We start from the raw sequence: 12,451 nt of genomic DNA, 5'->3' as shown, positions 1-12,451 counted from the left end.
ACTCAGTAAATATGCAGAACTTTCTAGAACTAGTAGATGCTATAGAAATACATAATAAATTATAAACTTATTTGAAACTTTGAGTCTCATACAACCTGCAACTTTGATATTTCCTCTTTTGTAAACTCACTTGCAATTGTATTGTTTCTTATCCTAATGCTTTTTTATTGATGATTCAATTTCTTCTAAATGATCATCAGGTTGTTCTCATCGGCCAATAACCTTTGTTTGATAATTATTATAGTCAAGCATCAAATAAAAACCTTCATTTGAAAATAGATAAAAGATGGTAGACTTTATACTAGAAGACAGATGACCTTGTTTGAAAATTAAAATTTATAAACTTCATAATGTTGAATTATTATTAGTCAAGACTTATTCAAATAAATTATACTTTGGTAAAAATAAATTTCAGACTGTAGAATTCATAATGAAATAAAGAGTACTTTAAAATAAAACACTTAAGAAGACTTTTCGTTCAACACAGAAAGACGTCTGCACTTTCTTTACATTATGGGACTGTACATGCATGTAATATAATTGCTTATGACAACGAAAAATAAGAAAGTGTCATTAAAATAAGAAAAAGTAGAAAACTACAGTTAAAGGGGAATAACTCTTAAAAGTAGTTTATAAATTCTTAAAGAAAGACAAATCTAACAACATTGATAATTTCAACATTTAGGAATTTTATTTCCACACACTATTATTTCGGCTCTTCACCAATATAGTGCATCTCTGTAAAAACTAAAAAGAATGCAGTTTACAGGAACATAATTTTTATAATGTGTTCACTGGTAATATATTGAAAAAGACGACACAAATACTTAAAAAGAATGTAGTTTACAGGAACATAATTTTGATAATGTGTTCACTGGTAATATATTGAAAAAAGACGACACAAATACTTAAAAAGAATGTAGTTTACAGGAACATAATTTTGATAATGTATTCACTGGTAATACATTGAAAAAGACGAGAATAATACTTAAAAAGAATATAGTTTCTCTCAAACATTGACATATGTTGCAATAATTTTTAGTTGTAAAAGAAGAGCCACATATTTGACTCTTTTTTAATTTCTCATCACTTATGGAGGTTGAGATTCCAGATATTCACCTGCTGTTTCATGAATTCAAACTGAAATAATTTTTCTTTGTAAAAGAAAAGCCACATATTTAACAAGAACATGGTTTCTCTTTTTTTAAAAAAAATTGGCATCACTTGATTATTGAGGTTGAAGACGAGACATTCAACCTGATTCCAGATACTCACCTGCTGTTTCATATATTCAAACAAAAAGGTCTTTATAAGATCCTTACTGTCCATTCAATAGCAAATATTTTAACCTCTTTTGAACTTGGTTATCATATTATCAAACCGAGTTCAATTTCTTCTAGAATTACTGGAATGATAAAAATCTTTCTAAATATCCAGTCACTTTGCATGTCATACATAATAACTTGGTATTTCGTTATATAATCATCTTCAGTTCTGTTTCACTCAGCATCGAGTTTTCCTTTTCCTGCCCAATATCATTCTATCATGATAAGTTTCCAGAACTTGCTGTTGCATTCGATATTGAACTTTGTTCAGATTGTCCAATGGAGTCATTTACACACACGATTGTGTCATATTATATAGTAACGGTGTTTCATCAAAAACTTACAGGTGAATGTCATCTGATTCACATTAATTCTGCATGTTGTCATTATTCAGATTACTCATCTTCTTAAAAGCATGACTCATTTTTATTTTTATTGTCCTATTATGGTAAATAGCAACGGTTGCAAGATAAATAACTCAAGTAATTGCGTAGAAATAATGGATGCTGTTGACATTTCCAACTGTTCTTTCTTCCAGCAAAAACTTACAGCTAGATGTCAGCTGATTCGCATTCTTTAATTCTTGTGGACGAACATTTACAGATTACTCATCTTTTTTAAAAAAACATTGGTCATCAAGCCTTGATCGTGATCATCTATTTATGTATCCGTACATGAGGTTTCATTGTAAATAAATAGCAACATACTTCATAAGAATATGATTTCTCTCACGTATGTATTCACATATGTTGTAACTTTGTTTTTGTGTGAAAGAAGAGGCAAACACTTCACATGAAAAGCAGGTGGTTGACTATTTTGTGTGTGTTTTGTTGGCGGCTTTGGCTCAGATTGTAGGTACTCCCTTTTTTGTCGAGTAACTTGCGTAATGGATCTAGGCATTCCCATTGAAAGATTTATCTTCAGATTTCTTTGTTAGGGATTTTTACAGTTCCATTAGTGTAGCTTAATGTCATGGTAATTTACCACCTTTTAATACAGTTATTGTCTTTTTGATTGCTGTGTAGAGTTTATACAAATCTAGACATTGCAGTAGCTACATGTGAGGAACTCTCTAGTATATTTTCGCATATGTTTTCGCATATGTTGTGTTCACTTGTAAAAGAGCCAAACACGTCACAAGAATATGGTTTCTCTCTATTTTTTCATTTTTCTTATCATTTTGTTTAAGCCAGGGATGGGGCATCCTACCAAATGCCAAACATACACCTGCTATTTTAGACACTCCAACCGAGAGATTTTTTTAAGATTCTAACCGTCCCTTTAAGTGCAATTGTTTGAATCTCCTTTGCACTTGGTTTACCTGGTATATTTGTAAGATAGTTTGTAAAATTTCTCTCCAGTGTGCATTCACATATGTTGTAACATATTTCATTTGTGTAAAAGATTAGCATACATACTTCACAAAAATATGGCTTCTCTCACTCATTTTTTTAAATTTTTCTTATCATATTGTTTAAGCCAGGGATGTTTAGGTTTAATGTATTTATGGCGATTCTTTCCGTAGCAGGTTTACTTTCTGTTTTTCTCTCATTTGTAAGACAGTCTTTCTCAAAATGTTTTGCCAGTTTTGTGATGGAGAGCGTTCTACTGGCTCTTGCTTCATGATGTCGATATACCATCTTGAGAGTTGGATGTTGGAGAGCTCATCAGATATTGTGCATAGCTCACAATAGTGGCATAGTGATGATGATGATGGTCGTCAACCTCTTGTACATCTTAGCAGATACATTCATAGTGATGATGATCGTCAACCTCTTGTACATCTTAGCAGATACATTCATAGTGATGATGGTCGTCAACCTCTTGTACATCTTAGCAGATACATTCATAGTGATGATGGTCGTCAACCTCTTGTACATCTTAGCAGATACATTCATAGTGATGATGGTCGTCAACCTCTTGTACATCTTAGCAGATACATTCATAGTGATGATGGTCGTCAACCTCTTGTACATCTTAGCAGATACATTCATAGTGATGATGGTCGTCAACCTCTTGTACATCTTAGCAGATACATTCATAGTGATGATGGTCGTCAACCTCTTGTACATCTTAGCAGATACATTCATAGTGATGATGGTCGTCAACCTCTTGTACATCTTAGCAGATACATTCTAAAAAGACACTGTTTTTGTATATTTCTTCTCTTCAGGATATATTCGCTTACATTCCAACATGTTTCTTTGTAAAAGAGCCACATATTTTACAAGAATATGATTTTTCTCTTTCGTTTTCTTTTATTTCTTATCGTTTTGTTCGAGTCAGGGATAAGGGTTAGGGATAGGGTTTCTTATCATTTTGCTCAAGTCAGGGATTGATTGCCAAACATTCATTGATTTTATACATTCCAAACAAAAGATCGTTTTAATATTCTAACCGTCAGTTTGAGTGCAACTGTTTCAGGTATATGTTCCAAGACTTGTTGCGGCATTCAATATTCAACTTTTTACAGATCGTCTAGTGGAGATACTTTATTGTGTCACATTGTATAGTAGCTGTCCTCTAGAAGAACATTGCAGCTGGATGTAAGCTGGCTCATACTCCCTACTTCTGTGTGGCAGAACCTTCATTTGTTGTATTTGCTGAGACCACTCATCATTTTAAAATATTGGTCATCAAATCATGATTTTTGGTAGCTATTATAATCCTCTGATCATAGTGGAGACATCCTTATTTTAGCCAGCTTATAGAGCCTTCCTTATCAAATAAATCTTAATTTAATTCTTGCAGAAAATACCTGACATGTTGGTCATTGGATCATTCTTTGAATTTTTCGGGCAACTCTTTTGGGCTATTTTCGTAGCAATTTACTTTCTGTTTCTGCCTTATGTGTTCGCATATGTTGCACCATATATTCTTTCCGTGCAAAAGAAGAGCCACATACTTTACAAGAATATGGTTTCTCTCCAGTATGAATTCGCATATGTCGAAACATATGTTGTTTATGTGCAAAAGATGAGCCACATACTTCACAAGAATATGGTTTCTCTCCAGTATGTATTCGCATATGTTGTAACATATTTTGTTTTTGTGAAAAAGAGGATTCACATATTTCACAAGAATATGGTTTCTCTCCAGTATGTGTTCGCATATGTTCTAACATACTTTGTTTTAATGAAAAAGAAGTAGCACATACTCCACAAGAATATGGCTTCTCTCCAGTATGTGTTCGCATATGTTTCAACATATTGTATTTGCTTGCAAAAGAAAAGCCACATATTTCACAAGAATATGGTTTTTCTCCAGTATGTATTCGAATGTGTCGCACCATACTTTGTTTCTCTGTAAAAGAAGAGCCACATACTTCACAAGAATATGGTTTTTCTCCAGTGTGTATTCGCATGTGTTTTACCATGTTTGATTTATTTGCAAAAGAATAGCTACAGACTTCACAAGTATATGATTTTTCTCCAGTATGTGTTCGAATGTGTTCCAAAATACTTTGTTTACTTGCAAATGAAGATCCACATTCTTTACAAGAATGTGGTTTCTTTTTGGTATCAGATTCATCGTTTATTTTCAAAGTTGACATTTTAAATATTTTTCTGATCGTCCTTTTTGTGTAAGAAATGAAGAAACTTTCGCATTTATTTCCAATTTTCTATTGATTTAAAACTAGATTAAACTTCAATAACAAATAATGAGTCATATTTTTCCCATATTAGATCGAAAACATTATTTTTTACTGTAAGTTAAATAATATATTAATAAAGTGGCTTCCTCTGAATGGTAGCTAATTTTAATATATCTGAATTCAAAAGTACGATTGATCAGTGAAAACTGAAAACAAATATTTTCAATTGATTTTTATACATCTTATATTGATTATATTCAAAACATCCCATAAATAACAATATACTGACATTGTCAAAATACAGTTTAACTTACGATATATTTTAAGCGATGATTCTATAATTTTTTATACGTCTTATATTGATTACATTCAAAACATCCGATAAATAACGATATACTGACATTGTCAAAATTCAGTTTAACTTACGATATATTTTAAGCGATGATTCTATAATTTTTCAACCATAAGCAAGGTATATATTCAGTTTTCACAGTCCCTGATAATTTTTTTACATTTTTAGTATATTGGATGTCTGAAATTCTGCAGTTATTAATCAGACCACCAGTGCCTTAGCCATATGCAGTCATTAGGATATTAGTCATAGATAGTTGCAACAATTATTCATTCACAATATAGGATCAAAAATGCGAATTGAAACAAAAACATTGTATAGTTGACAAGAGTATGTTTTCTCCTGTTTCTGGCTTTTAACTTTAATCAACTTGCATTTGTTTTCTTGTATTGATTGCTGGATGTTCTGCAATATGAAAAGAATGATATATTTCAAGAAAAGATGGTAATTCTATATGTGTTCTTTACAAACAATATAATTGCATGATAGTTAAATATTGCACTTGCAAACAAAATAATAGTAAACATTTGTTTTTGTATGAGCAAATATTTGATGAGTTGATTTGTACATGTTGTATTATAACAGAACAACAAATGAAGAATGTAATCCCAACATGTTACAGCATACATGAAAATACCACACCTAAACCCCATATATCTGAAGAATTGAAAGACTCGAGTTGAGGGTTTGAGAATACAATTATGCCCTATTTTGGAAAAGAGCTTCCAGACTTCCTAAACGTTATCACAAGAATGAAAATATTTGCTTTGTACAAAATCTCAGGGTAAATCACAGGCTAGAAATAAAATTGGATCAAATCTACAGTAAGTGATGTTTATCAAGGAGATATTATGCCTATTTTACATGCAGACTTATAAAAAGATAATCAAATCAATAATGCAATCCCAACATGTCTACAGCATACATGAAAGTACCATACCTACACGCCATATTTCAGAACAGTTGTAAGACTCCTGAAATGAGGGTTTGAGAATGCTAGTGTTTTATTTTGGAAACGAGCTTCCAGACTTCATTAACATTATTACGAGGAGGAAAGTTTTTGCTCTGTAAAAATCTCAGAGTAAATCACAAGGCCAGCAATAAAAGTGTGTCAAACGTCACCAGAGAGAGGCTTGGGTAAGAAAAGACCTAGTAAACAAGTAAATAAACTCACGAGAAGACAAGATATTAAGCAAACTTTCATAGAAAAATTTAGTTCAGAGAAATATGATGTAATAATTATAAGTATATCCTGGTATTTCCTCCTGCAATATTGTGATTGGCTGGTTAAGCAAAAAATACCAGCTGTAGAAACATTTTGAGAGACGTTAAAAGGTACACAACACTTACAATACTAATTCCACTTCAACTACAATACTTGTCCATACTGCGACCTTCCAGATTTATTATTTTAAATGAAGCAAAACCACTCAGCTACTTCAAATGATATCACTTCCTCGGGGTCATATAAAAGATCATTTATAAGCCAACCTATGCAATTGAATATGGAAGCAATTAAGAGGAATACTAAACCTTTTTAGTAGATATGTGTCCCTTTCCTGACAATACAATAAAAATAAATATGGTGAATCTATTGGAACATCAGCTACTCTGAAATGAAATAGATATTTCAAGAAGATCGCCTATTCTATGAAAAATGGCTTTGAAATCTGGAATTAATATTATATGTCCATTTATCTGATGCAGAATCGATGGAAAACAAAAAAGTAGAATCCTTGATTTTCTGCTAAAATTTGCTTATGATGCCACACACTATAGACTGTTTACTGCTTGCAACGAATCGATTATGTGCCCAGACAGTTTGAAGTCCCGTGACTCTAACAATTAAAAGGTTTTGTTACCTTTAAAATGTCTCAATTCTATTTTCCTGAAGAGTCATCAATAATTTTGACTGACAATAGAACCAGCATGCAAAACAGAAGCTTCATATATATTACTGAGATCTGGAGTGGCTGAGTGAATTTCCAGTGTTCATATAAATTGTCAAGGCATTTTTAAGTGATTCACTAATCAATTAATAACTAATTATCATTAAACAGTGATGCATTGTACAAGTTGTTGTTTATTGGCACATAGTCATAAAGATGCAGTATGATCGCATGAGCAAATGCATTTCAAGTGATTGCAGTTTTTATTTACTTGCATAACTTTTTCACATTCAAAGATTGCTTTTTACAAAATAATTTAATAATGAAATATTCAGTAATTAAAAAAATTTCAAACCTTAAAAGCACATTCACAATTTTGTTATAAAGCAAATATGAAAATAGACAATAATATAAAATTCTGTTTTCCTTTCGTAAAGTAAACACTTCAGATGTCTTCATTATATATAATGGGAAAACAGTGAAAAATTACTAATATTATAGAATAAACAGATTTAATGCATTTATATTAAGGAATAAAATATGGTGATTTACTCATGGAATAAACACTGACAAAAAGATGAGACTTGCATTTTAAAATTAGAAATTTAAAATAGTTAAATTGGTTGAAAAAAATAACAATTTTAATTTCTTCGTGTAAAAGATTTTTGCAGAATACTAACATAATTATCATCTTGCCATATTTAATTACTCTAGTGAAAGTTCACTAACTTGTTAATGCTTAACTTCTTTCTGAACAAGAGTATGGATTATCCTAGTATTATTCCTCATTCAGATGTCATGAGAAATAGATCTAAGGCAGTAGCACTTAATATAATCAAAGCGTTTGACAATAAATTCTCATTAAAACTTATTCCAGCAATATTACTAATTGACATATTATTATAATCTGAAAATTATTGGGAAAACGAAATATCCACTGATTATATACCTAAACAACATGACATTAATGCAAGTGAGCCGTAGGTGTCAGTAATTGAGTCTTTGTTATTCTTGATTTTCCTGAAGGAAATCCTTGAAGTATTTAGGTCCTCGAGAGGTATATGTACGGGAAGAGTGAGCCGAGTGCAGCCATTTACCTCATATGCAAATTATTATCTTTGATCACCACAGTCCTGTACCCAGATCGGCATTTACCTCATTCATACATGGCAAGACATATGTAGCCCTTCCTACAGGACAAGACACAGCTACATAACTTCATGCATGTACAATGTGTTCTCTCAGCTACCAAAGACTCGACTCACTGTTCCTTCCAATTCGTCGTTATAACAAATAAAATTTTACTTATTAAATGTCAAATATATTCTTGAATCTGAAAAACATGTCACTTACAATGTATATGTCCATTTCCTTACAAACACACAAGATAATTGTTTCTATAGGAGTTTGTTTTACATTTTACTTCTAAGAGAAAAATAAGCTTATATGTTTCATTTACAAGTGAAATATTATTTTGTTATAAATTGCTTTTGTTGTTTTTGAGAATTCTCATTGTTTCCCCTTTTCAAGCTTTTATCTGTAATATTCTTTAAATCTATAAATATTTTTATTTTCTTTTAACAAATTGGCCCTTCTGGCTGTTTTAAAACTATTTTGTTGTTTTGGAGAATTCTCATTGTTTCGCTATTTTTGTTTAATATTTTTCATTGTTTAGCCTTTTCAATTATATGCTTGTCTTTCAAGCTTTTATCTGTAATATTCTTTAAATCTATAAATATTTTTATTTTCTTTTAACAAATTCTGGTTGTTTTAAAACTATTTTGTTGCTTTTTGAGATTTTTCATTGTTTCGCCTTTTCAATTATATGCTTGTCTTTCAAGCTTTTATCTGTAATATTCTTTAAATCTATAAATATTTTTATTTTCTTTTAACAAATTCTGGTTGTTTTAAAACTATTTTGTTGTTTTTGAGATTTTTCATTGTTTCGCCTTTTCAATTATATGCTTGTCTTTCAAGCTTTTATCTGTAATATTCTTTAAATCTATAAATATTTTTATTCTCTTTTAACAAATTCTGGTTGTTTTAAAACTATTTTGTTGATTTGAAGATTTTTCATTGTTTCCCCTTTTCAATTATATGCTTGTCTTTCAAGCTTTTATCTGTAATATTCTTTAAATCTATAAATATTTTTATTTTCTTTTAACAAATTCTGGTTGTTTTAAAACTATTTTGTTGTTTTTGAGATTTTTCATTGTTTCCCCTTTTCAATTATATGCTTGTCTTTCAAACTTTTATCTGTCATATTCTTAAAATCTATAAATATTTTATTTTCTTTTAACAAATTCTGGTTGTTTTAAAACTATTTTGTTGTTTTTGAGATTTTTCATTGTTTCCCCTTTTCAATTATATGCTTGTCTTTCAAGCTTTTATCTGTAATAATCTTTAAATCCATAAATATTTTTATTTTCTTTTAACAAATTCTGGTTGTTTTAAAACTATTTTGTTGTTTTTGAGATTTTTCATTGTTTCCCCTTTTCAATTATATGCTTGTCTTTCAAGCTTTTATCTGTAATATTCTTTAAATCTATAAATATTTTTATTTTCTTTTAACAAATTCTGGTTGTTTTAAAACTATTTTGTTGTTTTTGAGATTTTTCATTGTCTCCCCTTTTCAATTATATGCTTGTCTTTCAAGCTTTTATCTGTAATATTCTTTAAATCTATAAATATTTTTATTTTCTTTTAACAAATTCTGGTTGTTTTAAAACTATTTTGTTGTTTTTGAGATTTTTCATTGTCTCCCCTTTTCAATTATATGCTTGTCTTTCAAGCTTTTATCCGTAATATTCTTTAAATCTATAAATATTTTTATTTTCTTTTAACAAATTCTGGTTGTTTTAAAACTATTTTGTTGTTTTTGAGATTTTTCATTGTTTCCCCTTTTCAATTATATGCTTGTCTTTCAAGCTTTTATCTGTAATATTCATTAAATCTATAAATATTTTTATTTTCTTTTAACAAATTCTGGTTGTTTTAAAACTATTTTGTTGTTTTTGAGATTTTTCATTGTCTCCCCTTTTCAATTATATGCTTGTCTTTCAAGCTTTTATCTGTAATATTCTTTAAATCTATAAATATTTTTATTTTCTTTTAACAAATTCTGGTTGTTTTAAAACTATTTTGTTGTTTTTGAGATTTTTCATTGTCTCCCCTTTTCAATTATATGCTTGTCTTTCAAGCTTTTATCTGTAATATTCTTTAAATCTATAAATATTTTTATTTTCTTTTAACAAATTCTGGTTGTTTTAAAACTATTTTGTTGTTTTTGAGATTTTTCATTGTCTCCCCTTTTCAATTATATGCTTGTCTTTCAAGCTTTTATCTGTAATATTCTTTAAATCTATAAATATTTTTATTTTCTTTTAACAAATTCTGGTTGTTTTAAAACTATTTTGTTGCTTTTTGAGATTTTTCATTGTTTCGCCTTTTCAATTATATGCTTGTCTTTCAAGCTTTTATCTGTAATATTCTTTAAATCTATAAATATTTTTATTTTCTTTTAACAAATTCTGGTTGTTTTAAAACTATTTTGTTGTTTTTGAGATTTTTCATTGTTTCGCCTTTTCAATTATATGCTTGTCTTTCAAGCTTTTATCTGTAATATTCTTTAAATCTATAAATATTTTTATTCTCTTTTAACAAATTCTGGTTGTTTTAAAACTATTTTGTTGATTTGAAGATTTTTCATTGTTTCCCCTTTTCAATTATATGCTTGTCTTTCAAGCTTTTATCTGTAATATTCTTTAAATCTATAAATATTTTATTTTCTTTTAACAAATTCTGGTTGTTTTAAAACTATTTTGTTGTTTTTGAGATTTTTCATTGTTTCCCCTTTTCAATTATATGCTTGTCTTTCAAGCTTTTATCTGTAATAATCTTTAAATCCATAAATATTTTTATTTTCTTTTAACAAATTCTGGTTGTTTTAAAACTATTTTGTTGTTTTTGAGATTTTTCATTGTTTCCCCTTTTCAATTATATGCTTGTCTTTCAAGCTTTTATCTGTAATATTCTTTAAATCTATAAATATTTTTATTTTCTTTTAACAAATTCTGGTTGTTTTAAAACTATTTTGTTGTTTTTGAGATTTTTCATTGTCTCCCCTTTTCAATTATATGCTTGTCTTTCAAGCTTTTATCTGTAATATTCTTTAAATCTATAAATATTTTTATTTTCTTTTAACAAATTCTGGTTGTTTTAAAACTATTTTGTTGATTTGAAGATTTTTCATTGTTTCCCCTTTTCAATTATATGCTTGTCTTTCAAGCTTTTATCCGTAATATTCTTTAAATCTATAAATAGTTTTATTTTCTTTTAACAAATTCTGGTTGTTTTAAAACTATTTTGTTGCTTTTTGAGATTTTTCATTGTTTCTCCTTTTCAATTATATGCTTGTCTTTCAAGCTTTGTTCTGTAATACTCATTAAATCTATAAATATTTTTATTTTCTTTTAACAAATTCTGGTTGTTTTAAAACTATTTTGTTGTTTTTGAGATTTTTCATTGTTTCGCCTTTTCAATTATATGCTTGTCTTTCAAGCTTTTATCTGTAATATTCTTAAATTCTATAAATATTTTTATTCTCTTTTAACAAATTCTGGTTGTTTTAAAACTATTTTGTTGTTTTTGAGATTTTTCATTGTTTCCCCTTTTCAATTATATGCTTGTCTTTCAAGCTTTTATCTGTAATATTCATTAAATCTATAAATATTTTTATTTTCTTTTAACAAATTCTGGTTGTTTTAAAACTATTTTGTTGTTTTTGAGATTTTTCATTGTTTCCCCTTTTCAATTATATGCTTGTCTTTCAAGCTTTTATCTGTAATATTCTTTAAATCTATAAATATTTTATTTTCTTTTAACAAATTCTGGTTGTTTTAAAACTATTTTGTTGTTTTTGAGATTTTTCATTGTTTCCCCTTTTCAATTATATGCTTGTCTTTCAAGCTTTTATCTGTAATAATCTTTAAATCCATAAATATTTTTATTTTATTTTAACAAATTCTGGTTGTTTTAAAACTATTTTGTTGTTTTTGAGATTTTTCATTGTTTCCCCTTTTCAATTATATGCTTGTCTTTCAAGCTTTTATCTGTAATATTCTTTAAATCTATAAATATTTTTTATTTTCTTTTAACAAATTCTGGTTGTTTTAAAACTATTTTGTTGTTTTTAAGATTTTTCATTGTCTCCCCTTTTCAATTATATGCTTGTCTTTAAAGCTTTTATCTGTAATATTCTTTAAATCTATAAATATTTTTATTTTCTTTT

At 28.5% G+C, this 12,451-nt stretch overlaps 1 long non-coding RNA gene across 1 annotated transcript in view; it reads right to left on the bottom strand.

The window, feature by feature from the left end:
* Positions 1–669: 669 nt before the first annotated feature.
* LOC145270842 (uncharacterized) overlaps positions 670–12,451 on the bottom strand; it is a 55,312-nt gene continuing 43,530 nt past the window's right edge. The window contains exon 3 of the long non-coding RNA XR_013865593.1: positions 670–5,677. This is a non-coding gene — a long non-coding RNA (uncharacterized LOC145270842). The remainder of the gene's footprint in view (positions 5,678–12,451) is intronic.

The sequence above is a fragment of the Euprymna scolopes genome, chromosome 46 (genome assembly GCF_053919585.1).
Source record: "Euprymna scolopes isolate OS-2025 chromosome 46, ASM5391958v1, whole genome shotgun sequence".
NCBI lineage: Eukaryota > Metazoa > Mollusca > Cephalopoda > Sepiida > Sepiolidae > Euprymna > Euprymna scolopes.
The sequence above is the reverse complement of the archived record's forward strand: the minus strand, read 5'-3'. Positions and strand labels throughout refer to the sequence as shown.